At 38.4% G+C, this 20437-nt stretch overlaps 1 protein-coding gene across 24 annotated transcripts in view; it reads left to right on the forward strand.

Annotated features, from left to right (window-relative positions):
* LMO7 (LIM domain 7) overlaps window positions 1-20437 on the forward strand; it is a 132780-nt gene that overhangs the window by 59960 nt on the left and 52383 nt on the right. The gene's annotated exons all lie outside the window — the stretch shown is intronic.

Below are 20437 nucleotides of genomic sequence, written 5' to 3' on the forward strand. Positions count from 1 at the left end.
GTTTTACATCATACCTTCTCAGCAATGGTTTAATTAGTGTTTTTCAAAAAAGCAGATTTAACTGTTGAGTACTTCTTATAGACAGCAGTGTGGGGGGTCTGGGTTAGAGTCAAAAGAGCTGCCAGCCATACAACCATGTTCTTGTAATTTGTTTCAGTATGAGTTTGCTTCTCCACACATTATATATCATATGACAGTCCCACAGTGTGTATTAAATGCTTCCAGAGTAATTCAAAACTTCTGTATCTGAGCGTGCTGTAAAGTGGTGTCCTAAATATACTAGCACTTTTGATATATTTAGGAGGTTGGAGAGGGATGGAAGGAAAGTTTTATTCCAAGAAATGAAGGAAATAAGTTACACGAAGATAACTCTCTCCATTGAAAAGTTAATTACAGAAATAATTTCATTACTCAGAGGGCAAGCTATTCTTCAGAGGATTTTCAGAGGGATTTATATTTGTGTCAGGAAAGAAATGCTGTCTGATCAGGAATTTTATCTGAGGTGTCTTTTTATTATTTAATAGAAATAAGTAGTTTCATACATTCAAGATGAATTACAAATGTCTTCAAAACTTGTAGGATGACAGGCCTCAGAAAAGGGGTACTATTTCATGTCTTACTTTTGTCTTATCCTCTGTTAACTCTAGTTTCATAATTAGAAGTAAATAATTTCTTGTCACCAAGAAGTAAAACTTTTCATCTGATGACTTGTTCAAAAGAGTGCATTTAACTTTTGGATTTCTAACATTCCTAAGCAAATTCATTTTGCTGCTATCACCTGAGGCTAATTGCCCACATCTTAAAGCAGCTGTGATATGCTGTGTGGGATGACATTAATGTGTGCCTGAAGCAGTGTGTATTTTGACACCGCAAGAGGACTGCTGTGTTCTGCTGTTGCACCACTGTTAGCACGGGTTATTTTATCTACCCAAAATAGATTAAATAAACTGTTGCTTAGAAAAGTCAGCTTAACAGGCAGAGAACAGTGTGCTGGTAGGACATGCATGTACTGTCAGGTATGACAAGATGCTTGATTTGCCTTGCATATTGAAAATTGGTCAGAGGAAGGTACCATAAAAGGGTGGGTCTGCTTCTGCTGCTAAGGAGGACACGAGAGTTGTCATCTTAAGATGCAAATGCATCTTACAGTTGTCATCTGTAAGAGCAAAACCAGTCTTTCACATCGTCTGGGAGGTTGCATCTCTGTCCCTGTTACACTTGTTCAATTGATCTGTCACCTCAGGAGCTGGGTAGGTCCTCAGGAGGAACACCTCCCTTTTGAAATGGATGAGCTCTGTGAAGGGGTGTTCCATGTGCTTCTCCTGTCTCTGCTGCCTGGCAGATACCTGTGGTATCTCCTTTTTACCTTGTGGGAAGTCATATGCCCTCAGGCTGTTGCCATCTCGGGTTGCCATCCTGTGCCACCTGGGCAGGCTTCCTTCCCAACAGGAAGAGTTATTTTCTCCTTGTACTTTATTTCTGAGTGTGCTTGCTGCCTTTTGCCGTCCCTTTGCTGACAGCGCTCTGTCTGATGAACACCGCCGCGAAGCCGTTCAGAGTTACCAAACTCTGTTATGTGGTGCAGTGTTCTTGTGTCACCTGAGTAAAGGTCAAGACCCTCAGTTCCTCATGAGCAGAATCTGTTCCAAGAAAATAATCTTTCTATCTGGTGAGGAGGCTACAACTTTCACTTGTATTTTGTTTTCTCTTGCAACTGAGATGCACAGGCATGATGTGAAACCCTCCTCTATAATTACTAGAAGTAATCTGGGACAAGAGAAGCAAGAATCCTCTTACATACCCAGACTTTCGGTTCCAAGTGATTATGTGATTATCCTTTTTGCAAAGAAAAAGCTTCTTAAAATTTTATTGTTTAGAAGCTTGTGTGAAAAAGGCTGGCTAAAATTACTGGTTGCTGCTCCAAACCTTGCAAACTTTATGCTTTGCCAGATCAGCAAGATTAGTAGTTGGGTGGTGTGGAAAAATGGTCCTGGCATGGATGATTTCTTTTCTGCCAGTGAAAATTGGGAGTGTGGATTAATGTCTGAGATTCATAGTTCAGTCTTTCTGTAAATCTGCAGAAGTTATTGCTCAGTGGTATAGTAGAGCAATATGTCATGTGTTCCAAGAAGGATCATCCAGACAGACTTACTCCTCACATACCCTGACTGGCAGTCATGTGCATATCATCTTGTTCAGTGGCTAGTTATTTGTGTAAATGCATGTGTGTCCCTCTTCAGTTCTTTTGGTATATTTGATTTTTGTTTCTCAGCATTGTGTTTTATTATTTCTAATTGGAGATGTTGTTTTACAACAGAGCAGTTAGTGAAGGCGTCTTAAATTTGTTTGCACTAATGCAAGATTGTCTTAATACTTCATTTGATTCTTTTTTGCTTCTGTCAAAGTAAGAATGTAATACAAGCTTAGTGACTCTCAGTTGTCAGCATGGTTACTATTTAAAAATGTTAAGCACTTCCTCACCCAGCTCTTTACGGGGGACACACCCAGTTGTTCCCAGCTGTGGAAGGGTTCTTAATAAAATCATACCATGGAGTTATAAGGGACAGTTCACATAGGCAGATACCAAGCATCAATTCTGATGGAGTTTGTTATCTCAATTATCAGTTTTAAAGGAGGCAGCCTGAATGCTTAGTGTGAGAGTGTAAATTCAAATTTGTCTTCGAAGCAAATTAATTCTTCTACATGAAAAAAATTATAATTCTGTAAAATGAGATCTCCAGTTGAAGAATATAATTAAATTCTAATATTAAATTTAAAAAATGCTGGGTTAATAGAGTAAAATATTAAACTAAGAAAAAAGAAAAAAGGAAAATTTACTGCAAAATCCTAAATAGCAAACTTTTTTAAAGCTACCATAGCCCTGACTTCTGATGTTGAAGTTTTACCATACTAATTTAATTTTTCAATAATAGAGCAAATTAAAATACTTGGCTGCTAACTAATATTGTTACTACATTGTTACTATATTTAGAGTATGTCTTGAATTGAAACTAAAAACTGATGCCCCACCTGGAGCACTGTGTCCAGCTCTCAGGCACCCACCTCAGGAAGTATGTGGACCTGCTGGAGTGACTCTGGAGGAGGGCCATGAAGATGAGCAGGGAGCACATCTCGTATGAATACAGGCTGAGAGAGCTGGGGTTGTTCAGCCTGAAGAAGGGAAGGCTCTGAGGAGACCTTCCAGCACCTAAAAGGGGCCTAAAAGAAAGATGGAAAGGGACTTGTCACAAAGATGCATAAGACAAGTGGTAATAGTTTAAACTGGAATAGGGTGGGTTTAGTTTTAGATATTGGGAAGAAATTCTTTACTGTGAGGGTGGTGTGGCACTGGAATAGATGGAGCTGTGGATGTTCCATCCCTGGAAGTGTTTGAGGCCAGATTGGATGGTGCTTTGAGCAATCTGGTCTGGTGTGGAAGGTGTCCCATAGCAGAAGGGTTGGAACTAGATGACCTTTAAGGTCTCTTGCAACCCAAACCATTCGGATTTTTTCCCAAGATAGATCGAAGTATCTCATCACCTTGCAGAACCTGGTGTTTGGATAAGGCCTTCATCTTTTTGCTGGCCTGCACTTTTTCCACATATTCATTATCAATCTTGTAATATGTTAATTATGTAAAGCAAACAGAAAATCCTGTTGGAGAAGTTTTGCTGGAAGTGGGAGTAAGTGCATACATGAGATGAAATAACAGAGCTATGACTTTGGCCCTGGCATTTCCAAATTATGGGTAGTTTTTTAACTTAATCCACTTAATGTTTCTTTAGCATAATCTTTTTTTCATGAATTCCTAAAGAAAAAGCAATCCTAGAAAAATTAAAATGCCATTCTTTTTGTAACCTAAAGCTCTATATAACTAAAGCCAACTGGAGAGAAGTGACAACTGTTACATGCGTGTTCATCCTTGTGTTCCTGCATTTCAGCTGAGCTTTTGAGACAGGCTCTCTATTTCAGTTCAGAGACAATACTTTCTGAATTTAAAATACCACCCAAAAAAGTCATTCAGAGAATAGATGGTTTCTAAATAAAACCTGAGAAAATTAAATAGTTGCTGTGTGGTATGGCTGTAAGGACATATTTTGCATCTGTTGTTCCATTTGAAGCAAGATGTATTTCATGGAGTGCTCTTCTGATTGTATAAGAGTGAACTATTATACCAACCTTAAGTATTTTAAGCCTATGTACAGAATCACGACCTTGCAAATTACAACTCTTTTCTCTTATTAAGAAACCCTCTCCTTTTAGGGGTTGTCAGAAGGGAAGCCTTCTAGCAGTGAGTTAAGCTAAACACAGTGCCCTCTAGCACCTATCTTCTTTATCCTGTAATTTAAATTACAGTACTGCCAGTGCAAATTACTGGGTTTGTGGTAGGAAGTAGCTGTACACTATTTCCTGATATAGTAGATATTGAATTAAAAAATATTCTTTTTTAATAGTAGTTGATGTTTCTTATGACTTGAATGTTCTTCCTGTCTAGTCCTGGGGAATATGCTGCATTTCCTGATTCCACTTCTGTTTCCTGCTCAGGGTGCTTTTTTTGCAGGGTAAACAAAGGCAAAGTGAAATTTCTGTTCTATGGGATGAATGTTAGCACTGTTGGGCAGACCACTGAAGAAAGCAATCTACATAGGAATTCCTGAAAAGATGATCCTTTGAGTGGAAAACTGTTGTCAAGGCTCTTTGGAAATTTTTGGACAGCTTTAATTGTAAAAGCAATACCACATCTCAGTCTTTGGAGGAATTTTTTAGGTTTGCTTTACCAGTATCACTCAACTCTTTAAACTCTTTGGCAAATCAATTACCTGAAAGCTTGAGGTGTAATGATGAGACACTCTTTTGAGAGCTGTGTCCTATTTTGCCCTTCAGGAAGAGCTGTCGTATTTTGCTCAAAAGAGGCATAGTCAAATACCCTGAAAATGGATACTTAAAAGCCGGCCAAACAAGACCCCAAACCAACCTCAAAAACAATGAGAGACAATGCAGATCAATTTGTGGACATATTGTTCAGAGCTGGTGTTTTCTATTGATAATACTGAATTTGTGGTCTTCTTTCATATCTATTTGCTTAGTTACTGTATTACCTTGAATTTTCTTTTGCTCAAGAATTGAATGCTTGCAATAAGAGAGTATGATAGAGCTGAACCTGAACTTGCTGTGCTGATTTTTCCAAGAAACATGCATTTTAATGAGTTGAAAAACTTATTTTCTAATTTGGCCTCAAAATAAAAAAAAAAACTCAACCAACTCCAAACACTCACAAAACATAGAACCACCCTTTCCTGCCTTTTTATTTTGTGTAGAATAGAAAGTGGTGAGATGGATGTAAGCCAAGTGCTTCAGTGCACGAAGTATGAAAATGAGTGGACCAAACCTTATATCTGCCTAAATTCTCATGCTTATACCTATGTGACTGAAGAGACAATAATCCCAAAAGGTTCAGCATTTCAGAAACTGTCTTTGAATGCAAGCTGAGGTGAAACAGATAAGAAACAGCTTTTTGTGGGTCTTGAAAACTGAAATGCAAACCATTTAACCAAAATTTAATTAGGACAATGGATGTGGCTTTCCCCCATTTATATTCAGGGAAAAAACATTTTTTACACATATGGTTGTACTAGGCCTTTATTGTGGTAACTAAGTTTCCTAGTGACAGTTCCCTTGAAATGGAAAAGTGCAGCACTTCAGATTGACTCTAGAAATGTTTCTACAACTTTCTAAGTTTGTAAATTCTCTTTTTGCTATGGGCATTATCAAAGAAATGTATTTGTTTCCTGGGTATAGCTATATTCTAAATATTGAAATTGCTGTATTTATTTTTTTAGTGATATAACTAATTTCGAGATAGTAATTTCACATGTTTTACTTCTCTTAGTACTTATGAAAATTATGCAGAGATAAAAAAAATTGGTTTTCTTCAGTCTTGTGAAACTGATGTGCTTAAGTATAAAATGTTCGTGCTCATGTCACTAATCTGCACAAACTGTAAATCATTCCAGTAAAAACGTTGTAGGCAATAAAATATGTTCCAGACTTTGGACCATACCTGCTAGAAATTTACCTCCAATTCTCAGGTTTAAAGTCTATAAAGTGTTAGGTGTGGTGCCATTTAATCTGTCTGCTTTATTTTCTGGTCATTATGAATAATATTGGAGATAGATCACTTTTGCTGTTGAGTGATTTAAAAGTTAATAATTTACACTTTCTTTATCAGATTATACTTTTGTTAGTGTTTTGCTTTTTCTGTGAAGATGATTCTGCTCTAAGAATGAAGAATTCTGGAGTTCTGTACCTCTACCTACATGTGTACGGGAGGAGTTTGAACAATTTAAAGTAACAATACAGGTAGCATGTGTTAGTTGTATCAAAAGCAATTCAAGGATCTCTAGTGACACAGATCCACAGGCTCGTATTGGAATTCAGGTAGTTCTTCTGCAGAAGTGAATGATTCCCTGAAGAAGATTGCAGTAGCTTTCTGCTGAATTGCATTGGTTTGTTCAAAGTCATCATATTTGATCCTATTATATATCAAAAGTATCTCTGGGATAACTTTGGGGGCCAGGGCGGGGGCTACAAAGCCATTATTACTGAAGACCTTTATGCGTTTTCAATGTTTGTTTGTATTAACAGAAGTGTCGCTGGCATTTTAGGATTCCCATGGGAATCCATCTAAATCTTAAATACCTGTATTCATTTTAATCCCCTAACTTCCCAGGATTAAATGCAGTTTATAAAACAATGCATGAGAGGGAATACAACATTCTTTATGAATAGCAGTGAGTACCTTACAAAAGAAGGTAAAGAGAAAGCCTGCATTTTTTGGTGGTGACTCTTTTTTCCTCCATACAAAAAAGTGTTTGTGTTTGATGTTGGAAATTGAATGACTTAACTAACATATTCTTTTCCTAACATCAATTTCACAGGAACATGTATGCAAGTTCACTATTGTATTATTCTAAATTTTATTTTACTGCTAAATTACTGAAGTTCAGTTAGTTTTTCTTCAGACAACTCAACAGGAAGAGCTGCTATATTTAAATAGCGGGGGAAGCTGACTTCTTGAAGTTTTCCATGGATACAGGAGTTTGCCAGTTCACCATACTCTGTAAATAGAGAAAGTAAAGCTGAACAGTGTATTGACAGTTTTTGATCATACTTCATGCAAAACCCTACTTCTGGCCATTTTTATTCCTTTCAGACATTTCAGGTCTAATTATTATTACTGCTTAATTGGAGCACTTATTGTATCCTTTAAAGTGACATTAATGCTTTTTTCTTTTGCTGTGAATATTACAGAATGCTACTGGCAATGAAATAACAATTTAAAATATTCTTATAAACTGCATTTCCAGAGGGTTACAGGGTTGTTTTCATGCCGTCACTGAAACCAATTAAACAAAATAATGTCTCACCACATGGTTAGATGATAAGAAGGGGCGGAGGGTTGGAAATAAAGAGCCCTAGATAGCAGCCAAGCTTAACCACACAAAGGCATGTTTCTTTTAAATGATAGAGATCTGTTGTCTTTAAGAAACACCCCAACAACCAAAAAAAAAGAAAACCCAACAGGGGAACTGTTCTCCAGACTGAACAAGCTGGATGATCAAGGATCAGGATCTCCAGCCATGCATGTCCTGGTCATCTCCACTCAATTTGCTCCAGTTTATCAATGTCTTTCCTGTACTGTGAGACACCAAACCGGAGACAGCAGCCTTGTAGAGGTGGCATAAGAAGTGCTGAGGAAAGGGGGAATGATGGGCTCTGTCAGCCTTCTGACATGCTCCATTTTGCACATCCATGCACCATGTCATTCAGCCCTGGGGGCTGTTGGCCACTGTTGCCAGAACTGGCTGCTGGCTGAGATTCAGCCCAGCAAGACTGCCAGGCCAGCTCTCCACCCCACTCTGCAGTTACAGGAATTAGGTCCATCCATGGGGCAGGACTTGGACTTTGTGCTTATTGGATGTCATATGAAGTTCCTGCAGAGTCAGTCCTCCCAACAGCCCTGCCCTCCAGCATATGCATCCCCTCCCTACAATTCTGTCTGCCTGGGGAGGGAGCATGGTATCAGAACCTGACTCAGAAAGCAAAATTTTAAAAGCTGCTGCAGCTGGTTTCTGAGACTAGGGTAAGATGGTTGACTAATGCTGATGATATTTCCTCTTTCCTTTCCCTTCCAGAAAAAATGTCCTGCAAATGTAAACACGCACACACCTTTGAACCCAGTATGTACAGATATGCATCAACTGACGTGGATTCCAGTGCGTTATATGATAAAATATTTAACTGGGGCGGGGAAAGGGAGTCCAAGTTCAAAATACTTCTGCTCTTGCAAAGGCTATTAAGTTACAGACAGCCACTTGTTCCCTGTGAATAACCACTGAAATACACTTGTCAGATTTATGATGCTGTAATGTATTCTTTTTAACTCTGTGACCTGATGTTGTAAGATGCCCTCAACTGTGATAATTTTCAGGGGTGGGGGATGTACTTGGTAAAGCACTAGCTAAAAATGCCTGAGCAAACAGAAGGCAGTTTATTTATGTGTAGTTTGACTTGAAGCTGTCATGTATTTTCAACATGGATCTGTGCAGTTAGAGAATTACTGTACAATTCCACAACTGAATCCTAATCTGTCCAAGTATATCAGTGTTAACTACTCTTGTAAACAGCTTTTAGTAGTAGTTTTCAGGGGCTTTTTTCAGAAACTGTGCTCTTTTTATGTATAAAATAGAAGGAAATTTGGGTTACTTTAATGAGAACAAGAAAATCAGAACAATTTTGGTTTTGTGTATGAAATTATGAGTTCTGGAATAGCTAATACTGCTGAGGCCTGAGAGAAGGGATTCAGAGGCTTTGTGAAGGCAGTGTTCAGTGCCAGTCAAAAAAACCCCAAGCAAACAAAAGTACAACCAACCACACAAAAAAAAAAAAAAAAAAAAAATAAAAGGACTCAACCTTATTCCAGAAACAAGTATTAGGAATAAGAAAACCAGCTGTATGGTGCTGCTGTGGTTAATCTGGCATTTGCTGGTGTTGAAATACCACATGAAGCTTTGGCTTGGATCATTTTCCCTTTTCTCACTTTCTCACTTGCCCAAATTCCCCCAAAAGCAGATCTGTGGAACTGGAATGTCTTCACCCTCATGGCATCTCTCTGACTAAAAGTAGGAATAGCTTCCCCTGCAGGCTTAGTTAAGCACACTGAGAGTACTGAAGGAGAGGTGATGACTGAAGGGGAGAGCTGAACAAAGTTGCAAGCTTAAAACAAACAAATAAACAAAAAAACCCCTAGCAGATGGTGTGGACAAGTGATTCAACTGGTCACTGCATGCAATGTTATATGAATAATCAATGAAGGGGAAGTAGGCTTCCTTGCCAACAGATGATGTAGATAATCAAAGTTTACTTGCATTCAAGGGATACTGGAGAAGTTTAAATAAGGGAAATCTTTTAAAAGTTACTTAGTCTGTGGAAACCGCATCTAGCTTAGAGAGTCCACAAGGGAGAAGCATCTTTCCTGTCTATTTTTGCTCTTCCTTAGACAACCACTTGGGATTACATGGGAGGATGAGATCTTGGGCAGTTTTTTGATCTGGCCCCATGTGGATGTTCCTGTGTGTGGTTTTGGAAAGGTTGCACACAGTAAAAGCTGCTTTTAACTTCTGTAGCTCTATGGAAAACTCCAAGAAGCAAAACCAAGGAAAAAATCAAACACAAATCATATGGAAGCAATTAATTTGATTTGATAAATCAATCCAGCAATCCTTGTTAAGCTTTAGCAAATGTGGAAAATTGTGTGTAAAGCTGTCTAAAAAGATGAATAAAATCATGGTAGGTCTCTTAATCCAGACCAGCATTCTGTATGAGACCAGGTTGTGCAATAACAGAAAAAAAATTAAATAATTAATTATTAGCAATTTAACATATAACAGCTTTTCATTAAGCTGTTGGAAGTTTCATGAAAAGCTTCAGAAGAATAATGAATAAGAATGGCTGAAAGTCTATTGAAATAAGCTGGTATATGTATTTGCCTATGCTATATTCAGCATAGTTGCTTAAAAGCTACTTTTGCTCTCAGAAGATCAGTTATTTTAAGGGGTTTTGTTACTGATTTTGGCATAGGAAGTGTAACTGTAAAATCACACATCAGATGGTTATGTAGAAGGCACACCCACACAGGTTGAATAAGCACAGGATAAGATGCATTGGTAATGATACTCCACTTGTCCTGCAAAACCCTCTCTCTCTGTGCAGAACATTTTATTCTTTGAAATCTGAGCTTGCCTCTGGTATTGAATGTTGGCTGCTGTTGGGAAATCATACAAAAGTCACTTAGTGCTGGTGGTTTAGTAGTATTTGCCATTTCATTGTGATATTTTTATTCTCTCAAGAGGAACAGAATCTCTTGCAAAAGGATAATTTTCTTTTTATAAACAACATTTTGTCTTTCTGAAGCGTGCTCCTCGTTGAGCTGCAAGCAAAGTCCTTAGTTCAATTCTGTTTTCTTTAATACTGCTTGAATAATTTTTGAATGTATTCAACAAGCTAGTTTGATAAAAAACCTATACAGAAATCCCTTGTTATCCAGGTAATGCACTCAGTCTGGCATCATGATCATGACCTAAATGACATGACTGCATTTGTAAATTACTTCTATTTTTTGCTAAGTATTGTTTGTTTCATTGCTAGGATAAGATTTAAATCTACAAATCCAGGGAATGGTGGCACAGAATAGGATGAGTCTGAGTGCTTGAGTTTTGCTTTCTTGGGTGCCATGTGAACAATGGGTGGCCCAGCAGTTGCTCTCGGTGTGCATGGGGCTGCCAGCACAGGAGGACTAAGGCAGGTGCTCCGTGCCTGTGCTGTGTCAGGTGTGGGCCGAAGTTGCTTGTTAAAATTCCTTCCTTTAATGAACAGTGTGAGTTTTATCAGGAGAAAAGCTGGAATGAAGGACTGGAACTTGGCTTTCTCAGAAAATGTGTTTACACAATGGGGTACTGCAGTGAAAGGGCAGACAAGGTGGGGGGAAGGGACATTGCACCCTTAGTCAGTTTGCAGATGACACCAATCTGGGCAGGAACATTGATCTGTGGAGGGTAGGAAGACTCTACAGAGGGATCTGGACAGGCTGGATGGATGGGCTGAGGCCAGTTGGATGAGGTTCAACAAGGTGAAGTGCCAGGTCCTGCTCTTGGGTCTCAACATTCAATGCTTGGGGAAGAGTGGCTGGAAAGCTGCCCAGCGGAAAAAGACCTGGGGGTGCTGGTTGACAGCCAGCTGAACATGAGCCAGCGTATGCTCAGGTGGCCAAGAAGGCCAATGGCATCCTGGCCTGTATCAGCTAGAGTGTGGCCAGCAGAACCGGGCAGTGATTGTGCTCCTGTACTCAGCACTGGGGAGGCCACACCTCAAATCCTGTGTTCAGTTTTGGGCCCCTCACTATAGGACAGACATCGAGGTGCTGGGATGTGCCCAGAGAAGGGCAGTGAAGCTGGTAAAGGGTCTGGAGCACATGTCTGATTAGGAGCAGCTGAGGGAGCTGGGGATGTTTAGCCTGGAGAAAAGGAGGCTCAGGGAGGACCTTACTGTTCTCCACAACTGCCAGGTGGGGGGTCAGCCTCTTCTCCGAAGTAACAAGTGACAGGAAGAAATGACCTCAAATTGTGACATATGGCCAACCAATTGTGTGGTTTTGAATTGGGGTTTAGAAAATTTTTCTTCAATTTAACATTTGTGAAGCATTGGAACAGGCTGTCCATGGCAGTGGTAGAGTCTCCATCCTTGGAGGTACTTACGAGACTTGTAGATGTGGCACTTGGGAACATGGTTTGGTGGTCAACTTTTTAACTTACAAGTTAATGGTCAGACTCAATGATCTTAAAGGTCTTTTCTAACCTAAACAATTCTATGATTCTATCTTAATTAGGGTTCAGGAGAGATGGAGAAGCAGTGAGCACTCAAAATTTCTTCTTGTCACCTATTGCCCAAGAATGTGTTTGTGTGGTTCCCATCATTTAAAAATGACTTACTACTGCCTGATCAGTCAGACGGGGGAGAGAGAAAAGAAGCCTGCTTTCATCTCCCAGGGCAGGAATCTTTTTGATGGACGTGTACCAAAGGCACGTGTACGTTACTTAGAGAAGGAGCTTTTGTTTGCAGAATTTTTGTCAGGAAAGCAAATATGTTCAAGCTCCTAGAAACTGTTTGGTCAGGCTTAATTGCATGTAGATTTTGGCATTCGACATTTAATGGAACATGTTACTGTTATTTGTGCATCTGCAGTCACAGGAGAGACTGTCCTCCTTAAGAGCTAAAGTAAGCAGCAGTAAGCACAGTGGAAGAAAACTACTAAACTTTGGAGGTTTTTTCCTACCTTCACATATGAGAGGATACTCCAGCTAATAAGTTCAGCTTACTTCAACTCTTGGTAATGTGACTTCTTTGTTAATGCAATTTTAAATTATGAAGACTCCCTTCAGTTTCAAAACAAGCACACTGAGATTTTTCTTAATTTATTTTTTTACTTTATCTTTCAAAAACTTCATAATCTGCTTTTACTGTTAATGAAGAGGAGGTAGTATCTGCTTGGTTTCTAGTTCCTTCTAGTTTGTAGGTAGTCTGTGTGCCACTGCTGCTGTTATTTGGAATACGCTTCTGTGACTCTTCAGCTAATTTGGGATACCCGGTAAAGATGCTTTCCCGCTGTTTTCATTCTCTATTGCTCAGATGTCTCTGCCAGGCAACTCACAAAACAAACAGCAACACCAGGTCAGCTTCAAAGAGTGCACGCTTTGAAGTAGAGAGCAGATGACAGTTGTGAAAGGTTGGTCTTTAATGGCATTACAAAAGGTAGCTGTACAGGTTTCCATGCATTTGCTTATTAAAGTGTGTAATGACCCAATCCTTATGTACAAAAAAATAATTAGTGGGTAGTTTTTAGAAAACATTACCTTGTACTTTCCCTAGTGGTAGAGGATACAGCAGAGATTACTTTATGGCCTGAATTTGAAAGCATGTGACTCTTTTTAAAGTGGTGGTCAACACAGCAAGATACAGGAACAAGGAGAAGAGTGTAAGGCAGACTGGGTGTTGATGATCAATTTAACACTCTTAGAAGAGAGAGGGCAGAAAAAGTTGTCTTGTTAAATACGGCAAGTTTCAATCCATTCTAATCTTAGTGCCTGCAATAAAATTAATAATTACCTAAGAGAGTAAATACTGTGGTATTGTGTTCATTGGATAATTATGTCCTTAATTTTTCAAAGGGAATTGCTTTTTGTTTCAACTAAAGCTCTATTACTGCTGGTGGTGCTCACTGGCCAGTCTTCAACTTGTGAAACAACTTTGGCAAGCCTTGGTTGTACCCATGAAACACAGGATCCTCTATGCAAGCTAAAATTAGCAAAAGTAAAAACCTTTGTGAAGGAAGTAGAATTTAAAAACTATTTTTATTTTTGTAAGCTGCTCTGTAATCATGAATATGTTAGTGAACTTATTTTTGAGGGGAATTGGTATGACACTCAAAATGAGTGCATATGAGATTTTACAAATTGAAAATTAGCACAGACTTAATTTATATGTGCATTTATGTATTTTAAATGGCCTGTTTACTTCACATCCAATCTGTTGATTTCTGTGCTATCAGCATTCATAAATTTTAATTAAAAGGAGAGGAAGTTTGAGAGTGCATTTGAGATGAGATTTCATTTTTTTCTCTTTTTGAAGAATGATATCTCTGTGCTTTTAATTTATTATTATTTTCCTTGTGGCTTTCCTTTTTGAAGGATTGCAGTTTTTGTTGGGAGCTTTATTGTGCAAAAAAAAGTTCAAGTATACTCACCTGTGTACCTGTCCTGTGTCAGCGTTTTTGCTTCAGGGCCTTAAGTAATAACTATGTTACTTTTAATAATATTTCAAGTAATTACATGTTTGACATTCTGTCTGGAGTTCATGCAACAGTTTTGGATTTCTTTCCCTAGCAGAAGCTTCCAAAGATTCTTTCCTACCTGAAAAAAAACTTGGGGCGCATATTTTTACATGTGTTCAATGTGCTGTTTTCTAAGGGAAGAGCTTTAAGCGCAGTGTGGCAGAAGGCTTCATATCTATCTTCTTTCTGAGCAGTAAATATCTGACTACTGGAGCCGTTCTGAATAGGCGTCTCTCAATAAATCAGCGTCCAACAGATGGCTGATTTGTTATTTTGTGAACTGCTTTTGATAGTGCTGATTTCCGTTACTAAAGATGATGCTTGCATAACTTACATGGCAGAATGAGCTGGTTTTTAGTATCTTAGGAAACTGGTGTACTGTCCTACTCTGCCCTAAATGCATTTCCTTGATGATGAAGACTGTTGTATGTCTTTGTACCTTCAATTGCTAAAAAAAAAATCTAAAAAGAGACTTTTAATAAATTTATTTTTAAAAAAAATATATTACTGTAGCAGGTTAAGTGGACCACTGACTGCATCTACTCTGAAATGGAGAGAAGATAATACATAACAGTATTCCAGCTATTTTTTCCATGGTATTTTCCACCTGTTTAACTTCATGCAGTAAGAAAGTGGTAGTGTATTGCAAAGCACTTTCAGTGTTGTGTGGGTAATGTGGTCAACAGTTTGCTGTCTGGCAACCAAACTTGATGATAATGCTCAAGCTTATCATCCATCTTTACTATCTGTGGGTCAAAGCATGAAGGTATGTTCAGCCTGCTCTCTTCTCCTGTACTTTCTAGGGATTACCTTCCTGTCAAGGAATAGCTGTGTTTTGCTGTGATTCAGTGACCTATTCCTAAGCCATCAGCAGAGATTGATGTATCCTGTCCTCATTGGAGGATACTACTGGATATTCCTCCTTCACACTGAGTTAATTTCTTCTTGTAGTTCTGTTACCCTGGAGGTAAAAAGAAGGGGAGATCTTGGTAATAATTCTGAGTCTCACTGTTGTAAGGTGTGTGTTGGTGATGAGACCTCTGAGATGACTCTTTGTGTGATTCTTCTGCAACTGTAATTTGTTTCAGGTAAAATTAGGTATAATCAATAGGAGAAACATCCCATTAATTTTATTGAACTGCCTTTTAATTTTTTCATCCTGTCTAGACTATCAGTCCTAATTGCAGGATGATGGTAAAGTCTTGGCTTTTCACTGAATTGTAAAACTATGAATATAGTGACAGCACTGTTGCTGTTGGGATTTCTGAATAAAATAAGGCCAAACACTTGGGATCAAAAGGGATACTTCCATAAACAATTCCAAGGTAACAGGTCTGGATGTAGCAGTTGCTAATGCAGCATGTGTACTGTCCCATGGGAAGCTGCAGTTTGTGGTAAACTGGCACTAATGACATACTTTTCAGTTTAACCATTAGTTTGATAATCTTTCCAATGATTAAATGCAGTAATGGTTGTGCCTCACAGAGGTTTTGAGACACCTTTAGTTTTCAAAAGCAGTGGATTCCTGGATGAGAGTCTCAAGATTTTTGTTAATCTTCTCTTGGTGATAAAGAGTGCCTGTTTTTCTTGTAGAAATTATGAGGACTGTTGGACAAAGAATTTATAGAATAACCCCGTCAAGAGCCTGAGGGTTGCTTTTGTGTTATTTTGGCTCTGTGGTTTGATTGACTTCTGGGAAGGATAGCTTACAACCACCATGTGTGTTTTAAGGAACCCACTTCTCCAGTGCTTCATCTGGCTGGGCAGCTGGTGAAATTCTGCAGATGGCTAACTGTAATTTCCAAGACTTGATGCATATAGTATCTTCTTTCTCATGAGAAGGAAGATTCCCAATTTAGCATTTACTCATGCACTCGTTAAAGATGTTGGGAATATTGCCATGGCCTCACTTGGAGCAGAATCTGATCGTTTTGTTCCACTCCTTCCCTACCAGCAGACTTTGTTGTAATAGCTTGTTGGAGCATTTTGGTGGTGTCTTAATTGGTGTATTAAGTCTTTTTTTTCCCTCAGTCATCAGTTTTGTGATACAAATTACATACTTCATGAGTACTGGTGAAAGAGTGGTGTGAGATCATCTATAGTTCCCTGGCTAGGATTGTTTTCCCATATCATTAATTTTCTTCAAGTTTTTATTCTCAGACTCCTCTAACTTTACAACAGAAACTCTTAAGTGACTAATAGCACATTTGGTTTCAGTTGGTTGGGATGGTCAGAATGAATGTAAACTCCAACTTCAGAGGTATATGGTCAGACTAGCTTAACTTCTCTCCTCCTCCCACCCCTCTTTTTTTTTTGCCTCCCACACAAGTTTTCTAACATTCTGGCAAAGCAAGTATTTGGACTTTTACCCATTCTCTCACTTTACAGTAAAGAAGCATTCATTTTTCCAACATTAAAAACTTGGCCAGAAAACTTGGCCCCAAAACGTTAATGTTTTGAGCAAATGTTTAAAATTACCCTCTGACTTGGCTGCTCCAAGCAGCCTTAAAGCACTGTTTTCTTTTGGTGTGGAAAAATTGTTTTTCACCCAAAAAAAGCTAATTATAAGAGGTAATATTTATCCAGTATTACTGATAGCAACAAATTGAATTTATATATTTCAATTGTTATAGAAATAAATCTGAAGCCATAAGAAACCTGAGTAAAAATAGCTGAATGCTTAAGGAGCTCCGTTAATTGTGGATGTTTCAAGAGCTGAGGATAGGACGTGAGAATTGCAGGAAATGTGGAAAATAATATATACTTGTCTTAGATCGTGTCTGTTCCCTAAAAGAAGAGGGGCACATTTTTCCTTAAGTGTACTACACTGGGTGAATTCTTCTTGATTTTTGTATCTTGTTTTTGGTTTAAATTTTGGTGCTACTTCATGCCATGTCTTCTGGGACAGCTGGTTCAAGGTAATGCTTCCTCTTTCAGTGTTTTTTTCTGTTAACCTTGCATAAATATTTGTCTTTGCATTAATTGAGGAGCTCTGTCCTTGCTCTAAGTATGTTTTTACAAATGCAGGCAGATCAAGAAAACAGGGGAAATGATAATGTTCCGTTGTATCTGCATATGTCATTCCATTTGGACATATTTGATCACCTTAAGGTTAATAGCGAACGGACTTTAATGGAGAGAAGTCAGGTTCAGCCTGTATTTCATACTCTTGTGCTCTGTGTGATGAGCGATGATGTTGTGCTCTGTGTTGCTAGGGTAACACAAAGAAACATAGAGAAAATACGGCAAGATTCCAAAAAGGAAGCATTATCTTTTTTTTTTCAGTGCTTCTTATTTGCTCGTGAAATATTTTGCCAGAATATTATTTAGAAAACCCAGTAGTTTTTTAAAGCTTTTATGCCAAGTGTACTGACTAAATGAAATGATTCAGTCATGCAGTAGTAATTTAGTTCTACTTAAGGACAAATGCAGCGTCACTTCATCTTGTTTCTAAAATCTTTATCATGGACTAAGCTGCTCTTACCTTGTACCTCCATTTCTTCATCTTTACTCTGCATCTCTATCAATAAATCTAATTTTTTTCAATGTCCTAGCTCTATCACTCTATCTCAAAAGCTGTGCTTTTAGTAGTCCCCCTTTGAACTGCAGAACAAAAAAAGCATTTGTTTTTTAATAATGTAACAAAAGTTTAGAATTAAAAGAGGTCTGGAAAATACACTGCCCCTATTCTCTGCTCTCCTGTGCAACAGTTTGGCCAGCACTACACCGGAATTGCTCTAGAGGAAAAAATGAGCCATTGGAAATCTGTGAAGTGAGTCCCAGGTGCTGTAAATTCCATGTATCCCCAAAATGCAGGGGGTCTGCCTCTTCTCCAGAAGATATAACTATCCCTCATACATATACGTGGCATTTATGGGTCTTGGCTTTCCTGAGGAGATGATGACAGGAGTGGGCTGAATCCTGGATTACTTTTATGGGCCTAGAATAGGGCATCTGTAGCTTCTGCTGGTAACTCTGAGTCACCTCTGTGCTGAATTGTTTTCTGAGTATGTGTCATAACAACATAAGCAGATGCCTATTTGGACTGGTGAAACTGGATGTAAGCACTAGTGTGAACACAGCAATATCCAGTACAAGTTACTGTCAGTCATCTTTTTTTTCTTTATCAGAAGATATGTTCATTGCCAAATATCTGATATAAATTATGCAGCATAGACTTGAGTTCTGGGTTTTCTTTTTTTTTTTCATACCCTGAGGAATTGAATAAACCTTGCTTTTGAGTGTTATAAGCTGTGGTAAACTGTTTTGCTTCTACACAAGGCACTTCTGCATCATTGCTTGTTTGCTTGGCACAAGGATAACAAAGGATTACATTTACTGGATCTATCCCTGGGCATGGACTAAGGGAGGAGATTGAATGAAGGAGGTTGTTGGGGTGGTTTTTTCTCTTCCCTGTATACAGAGGCTTTAAAAATACCTCTCTCTGAGCAAGCAATGTTGTATAACCTGCCAAATCCTAGCTCTTCCCAAGAGACCACCTCTAAATGCTTTATCCAAATTGAACAATTGTGTTAATCCTGGGGGTTGAGTGTAAGAGAGTGCACATAGGCAGTTGCTAGGAGTAGTTGGTAGGTGGAAAATTTTTTACCCTAACTTACCTTGCAGTGATTTGTTTATTCATACCTGGAGTTGGTACAGACATGTCTCATCAAGGCTGGGTGGGAATTAATGTGGTCAGTATTGAGGGCTATTCTAAAAATTACTTCTGGTGTGTGTGTGGAAAGTGGGGATGTTGAACTATTCCAGTTAGGTGTGAGAGTTGGGAGTAAAAAGGACAGTGGTTTTGGAAATTCTTAATAATGGTAGAGAGGCATCAGGCAGTAGAAAATACGAGTTTTGGTCATGTCATGAAAAATAATGCTGTGAGTTGGCATGGTTGCTGCAGCTTAGCTGAAGCAAGTAATAGACTTTTTACATAATTTTTTTTTATAATGCTCTTCAACTATTTTTGAGCAAGCTAGCAGCTGCACGTTTTTGTGGTTTTGAATATATTTCTAAAAACTTACAGGATTGCTTTTGATTGTCTATTTTGATACTTACTTTTCCGTGACTCCCCAGATATGCCAACTATTTGTTTTGGAAAGATTGTTAGCCAAATTGTACATTCCTCATCTTGACTTCTCAAATTAATGTACAGAATTAATAGAATATGGTCTAGATTTGTGTGGGGGAATGAAGGTCCAGGATCTTTAAATGCCAGAGAAGTTAATGTAGATAATGATCCTGATGATCAACAGAATGAGCTCAAGTATGTTGATTCTTGAGGTACAAGGAAGGAAAAAGGTAGAAGCGGGGGAGCATTTAATATAATCCTAACGCAAAGGTCAACTGAAATATGTACAGACTTTTAAAAAAGAAAGAAAGGCAGCAAGGAGATAAAAGGAGAGATTCAGCAAAATCATATGCTCCAAATTCTAAATACCAAAACTTGTGAAGAAACAAAAACCTATAGTATATGTAAATACTGATACTATAGCTATCTATCAGTTTACCTAAAATGCTATGTGCATTAAAGTGCTTTTTTTTTCCTTGAGAAGGAATTAATTTCACCTGTGAAATTAAAAAGTCTTATTGAGTGTGAACAAAGTGATTTGAGAACTCCTAACACTCTGTGTGAGCTGAGAGTCAACTGCACAACTTGTAATCCTTTGTGCAGAGAGTCCTTCTTTTCTCATAAAAGTCAGTGGATGTTCTTATGTTTCTTGGCCAAAATGTATTGCATGTGACCACTAGATTTCAGAAATAAAATACCTGCTGGTTTTTTGGGGTTTTTTTTTGGGGTTTTTTTTTGGTAGGTGCCAGTCTAGACCTGGAATTGGAAGTACCCAATACAGATTGGCAAAGCATTCTAGTTTTGTCTTGGAAAAAACAAGCAAACAAAACAGTAAAAGGGATACACAGTTTAATTGTAATTAGCTAGTGAAGCTGATGAGTTTTTAGAGCGGGTTAGGAATAGAGTAAGAAAAAGTCACAAAGAGGGACCAATCAACAAATCTACATTAATTATTATCAATTTTAGGACAATTTATTTTGGGAAAGATCTCAGAGATCATCCAGTCCAACTTTAATTTTCTTTAATAGAGCTTAATATTTGAGCAGCAAGATGCATGATCTTATCAGCCTCCTTTTTGCCACAGCAGCAACTTGGAGTGAGTGCTCCCCATCACTTGCCCTGCTCCCACTCAGACAAGAGCTGAAGAGTGCTCAGGTTATCATTGAGGCTCTTCTGCTTGTTCTTCTGTGGGATTTGTTTTTATTTTTATTTGACAGGCGTGCCTTCTTTCCTACAGGATACTAGTTTTCTCTTTGGGAGAACCTCTAGATTAGACTGGAATATGAGGAAGCTGGCAGAGATGGACCACCCAGGGAGGGGTCGGAAAAGAGCATGAGGAAATGGATAATGTTATCGTCTGGTGACTTGCCAGGGTTGATGCACTTTTCTAGAAGTGCCTGTTTTTGTTTTGATAAGGG

Source organism: Motacilla alba, chromosome 1, assembly GCF_015832195.1.
Source record: "Motacilla alba alba isolate MOTALB_02 chromosome 1, Motacilla_alba_V1.0_pri, whole genome shotgun sequence".
In the NCBI taxonomy this organism is placed as follows: domain Eukaryota; kingdom Metazoa; phylum Chordata; class Aves; order Passeriformes; family Motacillidae; genus Motacilla; species Motacilla alba.